Raw genomic sequence first — 5,806 nt, forward strand, 5'->3', positions numbered from 1 at the left:
CCTCCTGTTCCGCGAGCTGCACACGCCGCTGTGTCTCTGAGTGAGTGAGTGACTGACTAACTAACTGAGTGACTGACTAACTAACTGACTGAGTGACTAACTGGACTGAGTGACTGACTGAGTGACTAACTAACTAACTGACTGACTAACTGAGTGAGCGAGTGACTGAGTGAGTGACTAACTAACTGACTGACTGAGTGAGCGAGTGACTGACTGAGTGACTAACTGACTGACTGAGTGACTAACTAACTGACTGACTAACTGAGTGAGTGAGTGAAACTCGCCTCCTGTTCCGCGAGCTGCACACGCCGCTGTGTCTCTGAGTGAGTGAGTGACTGACTGAGTGACTGTGTGACTGACTGACTAACTGACTGAGTGACTAACTGACTGAGTGACTCACTGAGTGACTAACTAACTGACTGACTGACTAACTGAGTGAGCGAGTGACTGAGTGAGTGACTAACTAACTGACTGACTGACTAACTGAGTGAGCGAGTGACTGACTGAGTGACTAACTGACTGACTGAGTGACTAACTAACTGACTGACTAACTGAGTGAGTGAGTGAAACTCGCCTCCTGTTCCGCGAGCTGCACACGCCGCTGTGTCTCTGAGTGAGTGAGTGACTGACTGAGTGACTGTGTGACTGACTGACTAACTGACTGAGTGACTAACTGACTGAGTGACTGACTGAGTGACTAACTAACTGACTGACTGACTAACTGAGTGAGCGAGTGACTGAGTGAGTGACTAACTAACTGACTGACTGAGTGAGCGAGTGACTGACTGAGTGACTAACTGACTGACTGAGTGACTAACTAACTGACTGACTAACTGAGTGAGTGAGTGAAACTCGCCTCCTGTTCCGCGAGCTGCACACGCCGCTGTGTCTCTGAGTGAGTGAGTGACTGACTGAGTGACTGTGTGACTGACTGACTAACTGACTGAGTGACTAACTGACTGAGTGACTGACTGAGTGACTAACTAACTGACTGACTGACTAACTGAGTGAGCGAGTGACTGAGTGAGTGACTAACTAACTGACTGACTGACTGAGTGAGCGAGTGACTGACTGAGTGACTAACTGACTGACTGAGTGACTAACTAACTGACTGACTGAGTGAGTGAGTGAGTGAAACTCGCCTCCTGTTCCGCGAGCTGCACACGCCGCTGTGTCTCCCGTGCTTCCTCTGCGGCTCCTGCCTCGTCCTTGCGCACGCGAGCGATGTTGTCTTTGTTGCGGACATGCCAACTCTTCTTGGGCAGGATGTTCATGGCGATCGTCACGGTGATGATGATGGTGGAGTGGTGGAGTGGTGAAGATGGTGGTGGTGGTGGAGTGGTGGTGATGGTGGTGGAGTGATGATGGTGGTGATGGTGCAGTGGTGGCGGAGTGGGCGGAGTCAAGGCGGAGTGGGCGTGTTAGAGGCGGAGTGGGCGTGTTAGAGGCGGAGTGGGCGTGTTAGAGGAGGTGGAGTGGGCGTGTTAGAGGCGGAGTGGGCGTGTTAGAGGAGGCGGAGTGGGCGTGTTAGAGGCGGAGTGGGCGTGTTAGAGGCGAAGTGGGCGTGTTAGAGGCGGAGTGGGCGTGTTAGAGGCGGAGTGGGCGTGTTAGAGGCGGAGTGGGCGTGTTAGAGGCGGAGTGGGCGTGTTAGAGGAGGCGGAGTGGGCGTGTTAGAGGCGGAGTGGGCGTGTTAGAGGCGGAGTGGGCGTGTTAGAGGTGAAGTGGGCGTGTTAGAGGTGGAGTGGGCGTGTTAGAGGCGGAGTGGGCGTGTTAGAGGCGGAGTGGGCGTGTTAGAGGCGAAGTGGGCGTGTTAGAGGCGGAGTGGGCGGAGTCAAGGCGGAGTGGGCGTGTTAGAGGCGGAGTGGGCGTGTTAGAGGGGGCGGAGTGGGCGTGTTAGAGGCGGAGTGGGCGTGTTAGAGGCGGAGTGGGCGGAGTCAAGGCGGAGTGGGCGTGTTAGAGGCGGAGTGGGCGTGTTAGAGGCGGAGTGGGCGTGTTAGAGGCGGAGTGGGCGTGTTAGAGGCGGAGTGGGCGTGTTAGAGGCGGAGTGGGCGTGTTAGAGGAGGTGGAGTGGGCGTGTTAGAGGCGGAGTGGGCGTGTTAGAGGCGGAGTGGGCGTGTTAGAGGCGGAGTGGGCGTGTTAGAGGCAGAGTGGGCGTGTTAGAGGCGGAGTGGGCGTGTTAGAGGAGGTGGAGTGGGCGTGTTAGAGGCGGAGTGGGCGTGTTAGAGGCGGAGTGGGCGTGTTAGAGGCGGAGTGGGCGTGTTAGAGGCGGAGTGGGCGTGTTAGAGGAGGTGGAGTGGGCGTGTTAGAGGCGGAGTGGGCGTGTTAGAGGCAGAGTGGGCGTGTTAGAGGCGGAGTGGGCGTGTTAGAGGCGGAGTGGGCGTGTTAGAGGCGGAGTGGGCGTGTTAGAGGCGGAGTGGGCGTGTTAGAGGCGGAGTGGGCGTGTTAGAGGCGGAGTGGGCGTGTTAGAGGCGGAGTGGGCATGTTAGAGGCGGAGTGGGCGTGTTAGAGGCGAAGTGGGCGTGTTAGAGGTGGAGTGGGCGTGTTAGAGGCGGAGTGGGCGTGTTAGAGGCGGAGTGGGCGTGTTAGAGGTGGAGTGGGCGTGTTAGAGGCGGAGTGGGCGTGTTAGAGGCGGAGTGGGCGTGTTAGAGGTGGAGTGGGCGTGTTAGAGGCGGAGTGGGCGTGTTAGAGGTGGAGTGGGCGTGTTAGAGGTGGAGTGGGCGTGTTAGAGGCGGAGTGGGCGTGATTTAGAGGCGAGTGGGCGTGATTTAGAGGAGGCGGAGTGGGCGTGATTTAGAGGGGAGTGGGCGTGTTAGAGGAGGTGGAGTGGGCGTGTTAGAGGCGGAGTGGGCGTGTTAGAGGCGGAGTGGGCGTGTTAGAGGTGGAGTGGGCGTGTTAGAGGCGGAGTGGGCGTGTTAGAGGCGGAGTGGGCGTGTTAGAGGCGGAGTGGGCGTGTTAGAGGCGGAGTGGGCGTGTTAGAGGCGGAGTGGGCGTGTTAGAGGCGGAGTGGGCGTGTTAGAGGGGGCGGAGTGGGCGTGTTAGAGGCGGAGTGGGCGTGTTAGAGGCGGAGTGGGCGTGTTAGAGGAGGTGGAGTGGGCGTGTTAGAGGCGGAGTGGGCGTGTTAGAGGCGGAGTGGGCGTGTTAGAGGTGGAGTGGGCGTGTTAGAGGCGGAGTGGGCGTGTTAGAGGCGGAGTGGGCGTGTTAGAGGCGGAGTGGGCGTGTTAGAGGCGGAGTGGGCGTGTTAGAGGAGGCGGAGTGGGCGTGTTAGAGGCGGAGTGGGCGTGTTAGAGGGGGCGGAGTGGGCGTGTTAGAGGCGGAGTGGGCGTGTTAGAGGAGGCGGAGTGGGCGTGTTAGAGGCGGAGTGGGCGTGTTAGAGGAGGTGGAGTGGGCGTGTTAGAGGCGGAGTGGGCGTGTTAGAGGCGGAGTGGGCGTGTTAGAGGCGGAGTGGGCGTGTTAGAGGTGGAGTGGGCGTGTTAGAGGCGGAGTGGGCGTGTTAGAGGTGGAATGGGCGTGTTAGAGGCGGAGTGGGCGTGTTAGAGGTGAAGTGGGCGTGTTAGAGGTGAAGTGGGCGTGTTAGAGGCGGAGTGGGCGTGTTAGAGGCGGAGTGGGCGTGTTAGAGGTGAAGTGGGCGTGTTAGAGGCGGAGTGGGCGTGTTAGAGGTGAAGTGGGCGTGTTAGAGGCGGAGTGGGCGTGTTAGAGGAGGCGGAGTGGGCGTGTTAGAGGCGGAGTGGGCGTGTTAGAGGCGGAGTGGGCGTGTTAGAGGCGAAGTGGGCGTGTTAGAGGCGGAGTGGGCGTGTTAGAGGTGGAGTGGGCGTGTTAGAGGCGGAGTGGGCGTGTTAGAGGCGGAGTGGGCGTGTTAGAGGCGGAGTGGGCGTGTTAGAGGCGGAGTGGGCGTGTTAGAGGCGGAGTGGGCGTGTTAGAGGCGAAGTGGGCGTGTTAGAGGCGGAGTGGGCGTGTTAGAGGCGGAGTGGGCGTGTTAGAGGTGAAGTGGGCGTGTTAGAGGCGGAGTGGGCGTGTTAGAGGCGGAGTGGGCGTGTTAGAGGCGGAGTGGGCGTGTTAGAGGCGGCGGAGTGGGCGTGTTAGAGGCGGAGTGGGCGTGTTAGAGGCGGAGTGGGCGTGTTAGAGGCGGAGTGGGCGTGTTAGAGGCGGAGTGGGCGTGTTAGAGGCGGAGTGGGCGTGTTAGAGGAGGCGGAGTGGGCGTGTTAGAGGCGGAGTGGGCGTGTTAGAGGAGGTGGAGTGGGCGTGTTAGAGGCGGAGTGGGCGTGTTAGAGGCGGAGTGGGCGTGTTAGAGGCGGAGTGGGCGTGTTAGAGGCGGAGTGTCACACCAACCCCCCCCCACTCACCCCCCCCCCACCCACCAACCCCCCCACAACACCCCCCACCAACCTCCCCACCCCCCCACCCACCACACCACCCACCCACCCTCCATCCCCACCCACCCACCAACCCCCCCCACCCACCAACCCCCCCCACCCACCACCCACCACCCCCACCCACTAACCCCCCCCACTCACCTCCCCACTCACCACCCACCACACCTCCCACCCACCACACCACACACCAACCCCCCCACCACCCATCACACCACCCCCACCACCCACCAACCTTCTCATCCCCCACCCACCACCCCCCCACTACCCACCACCCACCCCCACCACCCACCCACCAACCCCCCACCCACCCACCAACCCCCCCACCCACCAACCCCCCGACCTCCCACACCACCCCCACACCCCCCCACACTCACCTCCCCACCCATCCCCCACCCACCACCCCCCACCACCTCCCACACCACCCCCACACCCCCCCACTACTCACCTCCCCACCCATCCCCCACCCACCACCCCCCCCCACCTCCCACACCACCCCCACACCCCCCCACTACTCACCTCCCCACCCATCCCCCACCCACCACCCCCCCCCACCTCCCACACCACCCCCACACCCCCCCACACTCACCTCCCCACCCATCCCCCCACCCACCAACTACCCCACCCCCCCACCTCCCACACCACCCCCACACCCCCCCACCCTCACCTCCCCACCCATCCCCCCACCCACCAACTACCCCACCCCCCCACCTCCCACACCACCCCCACACCCTCACCTCCCCACCCATCCCCCCACCCACCAACTACCCCACCCCCCACCTCCCACACCACCCCCACACCCCCCCACACTCACCTCCCCACCCATCCCCCCATCCCCCACCCACCACCCCCCCCCACCTCCCACACCACCCCCACACCCCCCCACACTCACCTCCCCCCACCCCACCCACCACCCCCCCACCACCTCTCGCCATTCGCTACTTCATCGCCGCCCCGTGGACACAACGCGACACTGCAGACTTGCGACACACACAAACACACACAGCACATTGCACATGAAACCAGTTTAGCCATTTAGGCGAGCGCGAAAGAGAGATATATATAAATGTAAAAAAAAAACACGACGAGGTCATCAATAGAAGGTGAAAAAAAAGATGTTTAATTGCGTAAAAAAAAAATTAAAAAATTTAAATAAAATACTACGACCCAGATGGGACTCGAACCCACAATCCCCAGCTCCGGAGGCTGATGCCTTATCCATTAGGCCACTGGGCCCACAGCGAGCCAGAGGGCACGGGCGCTTAATAAAGCCTCGGCCTTGCACTTGTGACTGCTGTGCCAGGCTAGGTGCACCAGGAGGAGGAGGGGGTCACGTGATAGACCCTGCAGGTGCCAGGCTAGGTGCATGAGGAGGAGGAGGTGGTCACGTGACATACCCTGCAGGTGCCATGGGTTGTACTGCTGTGCCAGGCTAGGTG

General features: G+C 60.9%; 1 non-coding gene across 1 annotated transcript; it reads right to left on the minus strand.

Moving 5' to 3' along the window:
- Positions 1 to 5,530: 5,530 nt before the first annotated feature.
- TRNAR-CCG (transfer RNA arginine (anticodon CCG)) lies at positions 5,531 to 5,603 on the minus strand. The gene has a single exon. It is a non-coding gene; the product is annotated as a tRNA-Arg (tRNA).
- Positions 5,604 to 5,806: the final 203 nt, after the last annotated feature.

This window comes from Lethenteron reissneri, unplaced genomic scaffold (assembly GCF_015708825.2).
Source record: "Lethenteron reissneri isolate LAM-NWPU_2019-01 unplaced genomic scaffold, ASM1570882v1 scaffold_1640, whole genome shotgun sequence".
Taxonomy (NCBI): domain Eukaryota; kingdom Metazoa; phylum Chordata; class Hyperoartia; order Petromyzontiformes; family Petromyzontidae; genus Lethenteron; species Lethenteron reissneri.